The following is a 13,766-nucleotide window of genomic DNA, read 5'->3' on the forward strand; positions in this document are numbered from 1 at the left end:
AATTAAGAGAACACCAAAATTTATATTAAAGCACCAAAATTAGAAAATATGCTGTCAGTCGGTCATATCTTAGTGCCAAGCTCAAGAAATGCTTTTAAATTTACCAGCACCGACTCCAAAAATATTAATCATGGTATATTGTCCTAATAAATAAATAACGACGTACTTATTTTCTACTTTAAGTGAATTTTGGCGTCGGTTTTAATTTTTTTGTTAAAATTATTTTTTTTCATGCTTTNCACTCATCTGTGTACCTACCTATGTCTTTGCATATTGTTTCTTCTGCTGTAGAAAATTGGAAATTTTTGATAGGTTACCAAATTAAACTCAGTGTTTGAAAAATGTTGATCCAGAAAGAAAGCAAAAAAAAGTTGCAGTTAAACGATGGTTAAACACGTTTAATGACTTTTCTTTTAACGATTTTTGCACACCGGGTGGGTTCGATCCCTGCACTATACAAACACTTGTGTACGCACACAAGAACTTTCCGAAGTATTACTTTACGGTGAAGAGGGCTATAGGGCCAAGGTGTGTCCGGCTCAAGTTCCCCGCTGTCTGTTGTGTGCAGTAGCTGGTAAGGCCGTGGAGCACATCATGCTGGCGGCAAAAGATAAGATTGCCCTCAACCGGCGCAGCGAGCCGGCACGCGACGGCGTTCCGCATGGAGGTAGACGAGGGGTCGTCTACCTACCTCCTAACATTGAGGCCCAAAGTGAGAGAGTTGCCCTTCTGAGGGTGACAGTTTAGTGAGGCTGCGGCCAAAGCGTGGCGGTACGCATGTTCACGACTTATATAACGGCGCCTTGCGTGCTCCCACTAAGCGCCACCCGAGGGACCCGTCAGGTTTTTAGTAGGTAAGCCCTGCCCTTCCATTCTTCAGGGAGAGCCCCACATAGCCCACCGGAACTTCCGGACCGGTGGGTATCCATTTCAATACATTTCCCCTGACGAATTTATAGGGGTTGAGTTGTCATGGGATGACTTGCCATAGGAGTTGACTAGTCGCCGGGGTTGACTTGTCGTAAGGTTGATTACGGACTACGGTATTTATTTTTCCACCAACAATCAATTGACGTACTTATTTAATTGTCAAACTCGCGCATAAGCGCATTTTCCGATATTTTTATTTTCTTGTATAAAAAATTCCGATCGACTTTTTTCACTATAGAAAAATTTCTTGGTATGTTAATTACCTTGTACAAAAATAAGGTATCTTCGCAGTATTGCTGATTGGTCTGGTAGGTTCGGAGTAAGGGTCAATCCCGGCAAGTGTCAGGCAATAGTGCTGGGGGGCTCTAGGCAACTGGCTAAATTGGATCTGGGATCGGCTCCCAGTGTTGTCTTTGACGGAGTTGTTGTTAACTATTCTCCGTATGTGAAAAATCTTGGACTCGTCATTGATAGCACTCTGAGTCTGTTGGTCTCAGCATGTCAAGGAAACCAGCAGAAAGGTGATTGGCACACTGCGGGCACTGTACCGCTTCAAAAACTTTCTACCCTCCAGCACAAAGACCTTGCTTGTGCGGTCCCTGATCCTGCCTATTCTTGATTATGGTGATATATGTTGCACGGACATCTCACAGGAACTTCTGAACAAGTTGGACCGCCTCCTGAACAACTGCATCAGATTTATTTTCGGCCTCCGTAAGTTTGACCACATCTCGTCTTTTCGCTCACAGCTTGGATGGCTTCCCATTAGACAGCGTAGAAACATTCGTTCTCTCTGTATGCTTCACTCGATTCTCTTCAATCCTGACTCTCCACCTTATCTAAAAGAGATGTTCCAGTACCTTCATTCTACTCACAATAGAAATCTTCGCTCTAATCAGACTCTTCAGCTTGTCACCCCTCGCCACACCACCGGCTTCATGTCTAACTCCTTCTCAGTCTCAGCAGTACGGCTCTGGAACGGCCTTCCGGCGAGTTTGCGAAAAGCAACCTCCAAATTTACATTCAAAAAGGCTCTGCGCAACTATTTCAAAGACTAAAACTTTTTTTTTTTTCTCTTATCTCTGACAGGTGTTATGTGTACGCCAATATTATTATTATGTTTATGTATCTAGGTGTATGTCTATTATATTAATATGTATTCGTATGTTATTTATTTTATCTAATGCTATGTAAGTATATTCATTAAACGTCATATTTATTACACCGCCTTAGTCTCTCTGCTCGACCTGTGGTTGACTGGCAGATAATGCCACCTGGCATTAAGTCCGCCACTGTACAGTTGTATGTGCAAAAGTGTAAATAAAAAATAAATATAAAGAGGAAAGATTTGTTGTTTGTAAATAATTGAAAGCCTTGCTAATAATTACCGTGTTTTTCATTTATCTACATATTTGAACTGAATAAGATAAAGTTGTTATAATGTGCAACATTTTTTTACTGTTTTGTACCACAAAATGATAAGGAACCCTAATACTAATAGGGATTATTATATCGCTCTAATGCGGAACCTTAGTGGAAACAACCGACTCGCACTTGCCCGATTTTATTAATAATAAAATCCCTATTAAAAATACTCACCAGTTCAGTTTCACAACCATTTCCCTTGGAGAGTATTTTGTCAAAAAATTAAAACAAAAATAAAACAAAACACTAACGGCTATCAAAAATAAATAACAACTTTTTATATCACAATAAACTGGAATGTATAACTTTTAAAAAGTAGAAGCTATCGCTAAGTTTTTATTGAGCTTTCAGACCACTTTTTCTTGAAGAATATGCTGTACATATACAGCATAGTATGTTTTTTGAGACTTTTTTTGGTTTGTTTACGGTTTTTTGAGGCGTCCAATTCGAGAGGGAAGCTAGAGGCTACTGGCGGAATTCGGATAAACAAGTCTGGACCGAATTAAAATGAAACTTGCTTGCCAAATCCATAAATAAATGGTTGGAGTAATGATAATGTTGGGTGCGGGGTACAATGTTGGATAGTTGGAATGATATCGACTACCTGTAGCCTACGGCTTTACGTATGTACCTTTTTTACGTGGAAAAAATGCATAAAACTGCATACCCGCCGCTGTGGTCAGGCGACGGGTTATGTGGGGCTTTCCCTGCCAGAAGGGGAAGGCCTACCCATCCACTAAAACGACCACGAATATCCTTTTTTCCGAGCATAGGGGAAGTGCCGGTATAGCGAACCTTAAACCTCCTCATTAATTAAAGTTACACCATAGCTGAACCCTGTTTTAAAATGACGTTTAGTATGCCAATGTCACTATAAAACAGTGTTCAACTAGGGTGTTACTTTTTAATAATAAGGGGGATAAAGTAGACAGTTCCGTACGTTGTTGTTGTATGAGAACACCCCTTAAATATTTATTTTTTTCTGTTGGCAGTATTTGTTGATAATAATATAGCGGCAACAGAAATACATCATTTGTGAACATTTCAAATGTCTAGCTATCACGGTTCATGAGAAGAGTGCAATTAATTGTTAATCTTTGTTCAATGTACTTTATTTTTAAGCCATGATTTGCATTATGTTGCTGTACCTGAATAAATAAATAAATAAATACAGCCTGGTGACAGACAGACAGCAGTCTTGGTAATAGGGACCCGTTTTTACCCTTTGAGCCCTAAAAGTGCTGTTTTATAGATATTTTAGGACTAGATGGCGCTGTTTCTTCAAGATGCATGTCCAAAAGTATTTATTTACTTATAAATATGTTTTGGATATCAAGTTTTAGGGACTATTCATTTTTATGATAAGGTTTTGGTGTCGTTCAATGTCACTTTACAGTGTATTTTATGGTTATTATAATCTTCTACACAACGTTACTATTGTAAAATTTAGTTTACACTGGCTTCACTTATCTGTGAATGTTTATTTTTCTGATAATACTGTCATGTCTGATTTGTTAACTGATTAAAAGATATTAAAGCACCTTTTTATTGTGTATTTTTGTTTGCTCACTCAAGTTATCTTTTTTCTGGAGTTGTAATATTTATGTTTATTAAAATTAAGAAGGTTAAAATAATAAATAGGTATCACGGATTGCCTCAGAACCTAGTAGAACCATCATAGGTAAATGACGTAGGTATGGTAGTTTTTATAGTGAGAAATACAATTTTAAAGAGATAAATACAAAGCAACATAAATATTGAGCATTATTCATTCTTAACGTTAATATAAAACAATTTCTGTGTTATGGCGTAGAAGATAACGTCCAGTCGATATTACAATACATGAAACTGACATACGCTTTCGCTAAGTCACGTGGTAGCGACACTCACGCCATCTATGAACACACAAGTGTACTAAATAGTTGTTGAAACCGGGAAAAACTTCCTCAAAATGAAGGTTATGTTTATATTCATTTATTATTTAAGCGAGCTACTGGAAGGCGCTGGATGCAGGCCGCTACCAACCGTGCGATGTGGAAGTCATTGGGGGAGGCCTATGTTCAGCAGTGGACGTCCTGTGGCTGAAATGATGATGATCAACTACTGCACATGATTGGTGCTATGACTGGCACACAAACGTTTTCTAGGAACGAAATACTTGCCAAATATCATGTAAACATTGCTTTCTAATTTATGACATTGAAAAAAGAAAATGGCTGTGTTGCCCTACTTAATCGGTCTTTTTCCGTATTTATGAGTTAGAAATTAATAGTTTTTGATATAAAAACAAGCGAACCCGCATGCCTTTTTACCCGGCTGCGCCAGGAGGGTTATGTTTTTATGTTTTTCTTCTTTGTGGATAAAAAAAACAACCAAACTTTTGTCCCACAAAATAGTAGGGACACTAAACCTTGGTGAAAATTAAAATGACATTTTTTTTGTATTTGGGTAAAACTTTCAAAGAATCTCCTATCAAGAAACCTCAGGGCAATTGTTACCAAAATTATACATTATTGCAATAACAAGTATAACACCGCCTGCGTCAGAGTCTTGAAACGCTGCCATAATGAAATATTTTGTTATTATCCCCGATTGCACCAAAATAGGCACGCTATATCCGAAACGAAGCGCTGCCAAAACGAAAGTAATGAATTATACGTGACTGTACGGCCACAAAATAGGTAGTAACAGAAGGCAATCACCTGTATGTACTTCATTTGGCATATAGACGCGTCTCAAGCGGGCGGCATTCGCGCTGGCAATGGGCCTCGATTGCGCTAATTTGTAACGTCTCTAATTCATTCGCGTTTCAACTCTAGTCTACACTCCAGTTACGCTCCATTTTCATTCCAGCTGATATGCAATTTGGTAACTTTACCGCAAGTAAAGATCACGCGCAAACGCAATGCACAAACAACGGATTTATGCACATTCCATGAAATTTCTGAACACCTTATTTATTGAAACTTAAATTATTAAAACACAGCAAATGTTCGTAATGCGTTTGAAAAAAGTAGCTTTTTTGTCAGCTTTTACGTAAGGCGCAGTTGCGCTCCGTTTACGTTACATTTCAACTTAATTTGAACCTAACTAGCTGTCAAAACTACACCGCGATACGGATTGGTCAAAACACCTGATGTTCGTTCAACTTCGTTCGACGTCCTGTTGCGTTGCAGTTGAAAATTATTAGCGCAATCGGCCCTGGTTTAGACTGGTTTGCGATTATAGGTGATATCGTGTCCATGAGCGTTGTCTATTTGTGCGTTGCCGGAGCGCACTTTGTATGTAGATTGTCTTCTGGCCCTATCTATTTTGTGGTATGGCTATCTTCAAAACTTTTGCGTAGTTGGATACTTTTTTTAAAACCGTTAGCAACGGTTCTGTTTTTGGTTCTTGATGCCTCTTTTTTTAACGTTTTCATATCCCACAGCCCCCTAAGCAAGTGGTGAAAAGTGACAGTTATAATCTCGAAATCGCTTCACGGAGCGAAGTAACTACATAAAACAAAATAACGGAAACACGCTAGTTATGAAATACTTTTTAAAAACAGATAAAAAAAGATTGTCCCTACTTATGATTTTGGCTAAACGCAATCCGCGAGAGCCCTAAAGAAGAAAAAAAAATGAAAGAACTATTATTTCACACGTCCACTATTGCAAAAAAAAAATCAAACAAAAACGACGCAATCACGTGCTGAAATTGGCGCGAAAGTTGTTTACATTTTATTTTTAAAATCTCCAGTCGTTGGGTGTGGCAGTTTCGTTTTCAGCCAGTGTTATTTCTTCTTAAAGTGACTAGTTTTTTTTTCTGTTTTGGTGTATTATTTTAACTTTATTATTTACCGAGCATTAGTGACTTTTTAACCGACTTCAAAAAAAGGAGGATGTTCTCAATTAGAGTGTTTTTTATGTAGGTATTTTACAGCAGAACTCCGTGAATTATGAACCGATTTCCAAAATGTATTTTTTTGGTTTCAGTTCGTGGGCATAATTAATTTAATGTACTCGGGTGCGTACTCCACTTTATTATTGAATTAACCAGTATGAAAACTCAAGGCATATAAATTTAAAGGAATACCTAGACACATTAATAATACTTAATCCAGCTTCCAGTATCTTTCCTATGTTTAATCACAAAGTACTCAAGTTTATTGCCTTTTGTCTCAGAGCAGTTACTGCGAAATGGTATCGTTGGTTTTTACCGAGACGAATGTTATCAGAGATGATAAGAATGTAGGTGGTACAGTCGACAGCACATCGGGCTATGCATTTATTTTCAAAATAGCACTTATTGTGACTACCTAAAGAACGTTTTAGAGTGTCAAGTCATTCAAGTGAAGCCTATATTGTATTTTATTATACGTAAGTCTTTGGATAGTTATTGTATTTGAGAAATGGATGAAAGTAAACAGAACTATCTTAATAGGTGTAATAAAATATGCCTCTCTCATCTACATAATTATTACAATTGATTAGCGTACATTATTATGACAATTGTATTCAGGAATGTTCTTAGCATTTCTCAAAGTTCGTTAAAAACAAACAAACCTATATCAACCAAACAAAAAAGAAATAATGTTATATGCTTTTCTCTAATTAAACTGCTAATTTAAGTTATTCAATGTTTTTTAGCGTTGCATCTCAGACTTAAATAAATAATTTTTAATAATCGAATTGGCTTATTATTTCAGCAATAAAAACATGAAAATGTTATTTTATGTAGAATAAGACATCGTTCTTTGCTGTTGAAATGACGTTCATATTTCCCCATTGAATGCCACATAAATGATAGCACAAGGCCGGTCAAAGTACTCGATGGAACAAATCAGCACCAATTTAGCTCGTTCTCATTATTAAAGATGTATTTTTGATACGCATTCAGAATAGTTACATTAATTTCAGTACTTTGTGAAAAATGTAATGTGGGTTGCACTCCAGTCACTCAAACTTCATACAAAAACACCGGTTAAAATTATAGTTACGGTTAAACTTAAGGTGATGCAACTCAGCCTAAATGTTTTGACTTTCACTTTAAAAGCATTGTGGAGAAAAAAGTTAAATAGACCAATCCAAATTATATTTTAGTACCTACACACATGAAAAAATGCATCACAAATAAAAAAACTTTATATCATGATTAATGATTATATCATGATGATTGGGTAACCCGTAACATAGAAAGCATTGGGGGAGGCCTATGTTCAGCAGTGGACGTCCTATGGCTGAGATGATGATGATGATGTAATGATAAGGTAAAGTTTAGAATAACGAATAAGGAAATTTTATATCATGTTTTGTCTTATTGGAGATGTATTGAATTAATAATTTTCCTGTACGTCACATCGTAAGAACGTAATTCCTATGACTGTGATGGAAACTTTATCGTGACTATTAACCGTGATTAAGTAATATTTTGAACTTGATAATTAATAACTTATGAGTGACAAAAGAGTGTAACGACCTAATTTATAAAAACAATATTTAAAATATTCAGTTATCAAAAGTTTTTAAAGATATTATCAAAACAATAATGAATTGATTTTCATATCATATTGCCATGTTGAAAGTTTATCAACAGATCAGTCAATCAATAAACAAATTAAGATGTTTCAATAGATTATTTTTTAAAGAATTTAACTAATTCGTAGTTAATATAATTGGTTCAAAATTTTTCTTTGCCATAAAGTTAAGTAGTAATTTGGTAATTTAATTTTTATCAAAAATAACATTCAAATGGTTCTCATATTATTAAGTCCAATAAAAAAGCTTCAAGGAAAATCTTAATAATCATGTTGCAATAAATTGTATATTTTTTTAGTGACAGTACACTGAAAAATATTTCATGGTACCCTAGCTGTAAACACTGTAATCCTTACTGCAATTTAAGCCATATGGTACACAATATAAGGTCACTTTCAGCTTGAAAGAAAGAGACCTGTAAGTAGGCAACTAAACTCTCAATGCCAATAAAAACATGGCGTTCTAAAATTATTTTTAGGTTAAAAAATAACTTTAAAGTTAATTCCAAAACAAAATTAACAACGTTAGTCACTCATTTAAGAGTCTAATTGGAAAAACAAATAAACGGTGAGAACTATTATAAATGTCATGTTGTAAAGTAGGTAGACAAGTGACAATCGAAAATCGATGGTAATGGTGACGTAAAAAAAATAATTGGAAACAAAGGCACCTGTTAGTTGCCACCTGAACGAATTACAATCGAGAATTAATGTTTTTATCAACACGTTACACGTACAATAGCCAAAATATGTTTAAGATACTCACAAGTACTTTTTCTTAGCAGCATTCGGTTCAATTTCAATAGCAGATCCGTCGTAGTAGCTACTAATACTACTACTAAAATTTAACTGTTGTATTAACTTCGTCATCTTGATAAAACGTAGTTAAGCCTTGTAATAACTTTGAGGGAAATACACGGTCACGACCGTAGGGTTTTGTAGCGAAATGCGCAGCAAGAAATCCACAAAGTGCAAAATGTACTTGTACAATGATTAGTCAACCAACTGGTAGTGCTGCCAAGGACAGAAATATTCGATACTGTTTAAATCGATATGAACAGTTTTGTAGTTGCTAATGTGAAGCTGAATTCGATTATAACAACAAGAAGAATAACAACAGACTTATTAAAATACTAGCGGCCGCTAGAGATGGGTAGTGGGTAAAAAGTTTTTAATTTACTAAAAACCCATTTCACCCGATTGGGTTTAAACTGGGTGATTTGGGTAAAAACCCGGTTTTTACCCATTATCACCCATTCTGGCGGGTGAAAACAAAAATAGCGTTTTTGTAAAGTGAGAATTGGTATTTGTTGCTAAGGGGGCGTTCTAGTGTTACGTAATTAGGGCATGCAAAAACCGAGCGGTGTGGAAAAACCGGTTTTTTCGGTTTTTATTTTTAAAAACCGAACTAAACCGGTTTTTTCGGGTTTTTCGGGTCGACTGTTTGTAAGTAAATAAAAATGCTGCAAATTATAATAAAAATCATTTTATTTCTTTTATATTCTAGTTTGACAAGATGAAGTTACATGTTCTGAACATAATATTGTGAGACCAATTGAATAGTTTAATTAAAAATCAAATATAAAGAGATCAACAATAGGATACTTCGCTCATTAGCAAAGCAAAACCTTTGGTCAGGACTTCTTGGCGGGAATCTGAAGCGTCATGTTAGCGGTTTTGTTTTATTTCCTCAAATTCGTGTGTGGGCGACTATTAATGTGTAATAATGGTGGATCCTTCATCTATCTTACGCGGTTCAGATTTTTTCATACAATTTTTTTTCCCGCTAACTCCCGTTCCCGTGGGAATTTTGCAATATCCTGTAGTAACTAAGCTTTAAGTTTACTAAGGTACCTGCATGCCAAATTTCAAGCTTCTATCTTACGCGGTTTAGATTTTTTCATACAAATGTTTTTTCCCGATAACTCCCGTTCCCGTGGGAATTTAGCAATATCCTGTTGTAACTAAGCTTTAAGTTTACTAAGGTACCTGCATGCCAAATTTCAAGCGTCTAACTTAAGCGGTTTAGATTTTTCATACAATTTTTTTCCCGCTAACTCCCGTTCCCGTGGAAATTTTGCAATATCATGTTAAAGGTTTACTAAGGTACCTGCATGCCAAATTTCAAGCGTCTAACTTAAGCGGTTTAGATTTTTCATACAAAAGGATTTTCCCGGTAATTCCCGTTCCCGTGGGAATTCCTAAGTATCCTATAACCTGCCCAGGAGTATGAAGAATAATTGTACCAAGTTTCGTTAAAATCCGTCGAGTAGTTTTTGTTTCTATAAGGAACATACAGACAGACAGTGAACAAAAATTTTACTGATTGCATTTTTGGCATCAGTATCGATCACTAATTACCCCCTGATAGTTATTTTGAAAATATATTTCATGTACAAAATTGACCTCTCTACAGATTTATTATAAGTCATAGAAGATTTGAAAATCCTTGTTAGTATGAGTTAGTATTATATCTGTGGTAGTATCTGTTACTAATGAAGTATTTCCTCTAAAACATTAACAATTATTATCATAATAACGTATAAATTTACAGTTTTGTTTATTTTTGACAATCATTTTCACCCTGTAAAGCATTTTATCGGAAGCAGTTAAACGAAAATGTAACAATCAATCATTTTAAAAGATAAAAATAATAGTTTTGATTTAATTTTGAACTTGAATTAATCTTATTTTTTGTCTGACAAGCGTGATGAGTTAATAAAATCACGATAGATAACTTTAAAATAATATTCTGGTTGTAACTAACCAAATCATACTACAATATTGTACGTACAGTAATACTATTAATTACACAACGAATTGTTATTACGTAGCTTATACATTTTTTATCGGATATCGCTTAGAACCAACACAAATCGATGTTTTTTTTTATTTAATCGCATCACTATTACACAAAAGAAAACGACTACAGCAAGTAGGTCAGCTGAGCCCCGATTACGGTAACTTATAACGTCAACAATCCAGACACGCTTCTCGATTCTGCGATACGATTGGTCGTTCAACAGCGTACGTCAGCTGTTTTGACCAATCGTATTGCAGAATCAGAAACGCGTCTGGATTGTAGACGTTAAAAGTTACCGTAATCGGGGTGCAGATCGCATACAAAATACACGTGGTGAACGTACTCTTGAAGTTAGCCGCATAGCAACCGACTATGACGCAGCATGACGTTTGTAAACGTTTTGTTCTATACAAAGTTGTAACTACATAGAGCTACTAACTTTATTGTAATACAAAATTGTACTACGCTTTAAAATAATTTAAATGGTTCTTAATTAACACTTGTGCTATAAGAAATTTATGAAAACTTCAGAAAAAATATTTTTGTATTATTTACAGCGCCATCTAGTAGTGAATAGATTAACTAAGATATACCTTGCTTTTTTATACTGTTTAGTTCAACTTCTTTACAAGAGAGTGCACTAAAAAGGCATGACGATAGTAAACTTTTTGAACTTTTTTTTTGAACCTTCTATTTCCCCTTTTAACCTCTTCCCTACTTAATCATTGCATTGAAATAAATTTTTTTTGTTCCCGAAAACTGCCTACAGGTTGGTAGGCTTGAATGTACTTCTGTATTTATTTTAGTTTAACATTGTTTATCAACATAATTGTCTACAGTAAATACCTAGATGCTAATTATGTAATTAATGAGACCCTGCAGTATTCGTAATCCTATGTATTCGAATTTGTGTCTCATTTAGTAGCAATAAAGAACAGTTTAGGTTGCTCTAAACTTTTCTCAATCAAACTGCTTGAAAATACTGCTTAGAACATTAAAAATACGGTCTTTACTACCCGAAACCAAGTCGTAAAACCTTGTAAGTGCTATTTACTGTTTTAGTACTTGAACATAAACATCTATACCAAAACAGTGTGAAGTTAGTCGCAAGTGAGTATTGATCCAGCTTTTGTTGTTGCGTAAATAATATCGATTGACTTACCGATTGCGAAATATTAAAGAAGGCATCACACTCGACTCAATTCTTTTAAACCTCGCTTCTATCATGTAATTTGATGCCGGTAGGGCATATAACGTCATCACTCCACTTTGGTTCGCACTTCAACAAAAAACACTTAGATGGTTTTTAGTTTTTTCACTTCTTTGCACATCAATTGGGGAGCCACTAGTTAGTTTTACAGAATTTTCTAGCTTGGGATACGACATTCAGGACTGGAGGTAGAATCTTGACTATACGCAGCGGTTCGTTCGGTACGAGTGTAGGTAAGTCACCATACCGCCTCACCCCTCCGTTTAGGGTGGCCGAGGGATCACACGGGGTGGTTTTTTTGGAGGGTTTTTTTTTACTTTTTTAATATTAGAACCGTAGAATTAAGTAAAGTATGCACATTTTCTCTGGGCAGGTTAAAACTGATGTAAGTACGTATTTTTTATTAAATTTAGGAGGAGATCGAACCCTCGACACACCCTCGACCACTGTTATTGTAGTCCGATAGTGATTCTAGAGTTCTAGCGGACCCAGTACGGCTAGCACGAAAAACTTTCGAGTTCGAATCGTCATTTCTCCATTTTCGTCCATAAACTTTGAATTTTTGACAAATTTCAATATCTAAATACAACATGTGATACATCATTGGAAAGAAGAGAAGCTAGAGATATTTTTAAGATTATTGGCAATTTATTATCACCATTAATTTTTGTTTCAATCGAAATCGAAGTAGAATTTTTTATCGTGGTTTGTCTTGTGTTAGACTTTGACAGCTTGTAACTAGTTATTCAATCATTACCTGGATCAGAAATTTATTTTATTTGAATAAAGACATATTCGATATTAGTATCAAATTAAAAAATCGGCTAAAATCATGCGAGAAAAAAAATTTAAGCAGTTTTTAGGTCAAATTTCGGAAAAATCTGAAAAAAGTATAAAAATTGACATATCTCCTAAACTATAAAACTTTAGTCATTGAAAGTACGGTTCAATAATCAGCAAATGACCTCCTCTATAGGTACGCGTATTAGCTATGGCGGGTTCAGTTCCAGTCACCCTGTATAGATGTTATACCTGTTGTCAAAAAGAGACCATAATAACATGACCACTACAAAAAATAACAGCAGATCTCATGTAGAGCCAAGCTTCTAACTTTACATGAGTCATATGACCCAAACTTTTAGTCAAAATATGTGGCTTAGCTCAATTTTGGTACTATGACGTTTTTTTCAGGGCATTTCTAGGTCCCATTTTCAGTTCTTAACATACAAAAAATTTTTAAGTTCGCCTTACGGAATTAAAGTATAAATAAATAAATAGCAATTGTTTTAAATATGGATCTAATAAAAAACCTACCTAAATTACTTTGAAAATGAAAAGTTTCATCCCTTTAAGAGCTTTAAATTTTCACCCCGTGTGGCACAACATTTGACTTCGATCGCGCGTGCGCGGCAGCCATCTTGGTGACGTCACATTGTTTACCCCGCATCGTCATTCGATTGTTTTCCGTCGCTACGGACGAAAGAAGGGCATGGAATCCTTATAAATGTATTTTTAGACTCCATTGTTTTTGCTATTCATCATCAACATTGTTTTCAGCAACAGGACGTCCACTGCTGAACATAGGCCTCTTCAATGATTTCCAATGAGCTTTAAAATAGCTAATTTAATAACTTTAACTATACTAATCGATTGGTAGCGGCCTGCGTCCAGCGCTTCCCTGCTACCTTTATGATGTCGTCGGTCCACCTTGTAGGTGGACGTCCCACGCTGCGTTTTCCGGTACGCAGGCCGCTACCAATCGATCAACATGGAAAGCATTGGGGGAGGCCTATGTTCAGCAGTGGACGTCCTATGGCTGAAATGATTGATTGATTGATTGAACTATACTAATACCTTTTTTACCAATTCCTTTAGGCCCG

The sequence above is a fragment of the Ostrinia furnacalis genome, unplaced genomic scaffold, assembly GCF_004193835.3.
Source record: "Ostrinia furnacalis isolate ACB-3 unplaced genomic scaffold, ASM419383v2 OfSCF5107, whole genome shotgun sequence".
Lineage (NCBI taxonomy): Eukaryota > Metazoa > Arthropoda > Insecta > Lepidoptera > Crambidae > Ostrinia > Ostrinia furnacalis.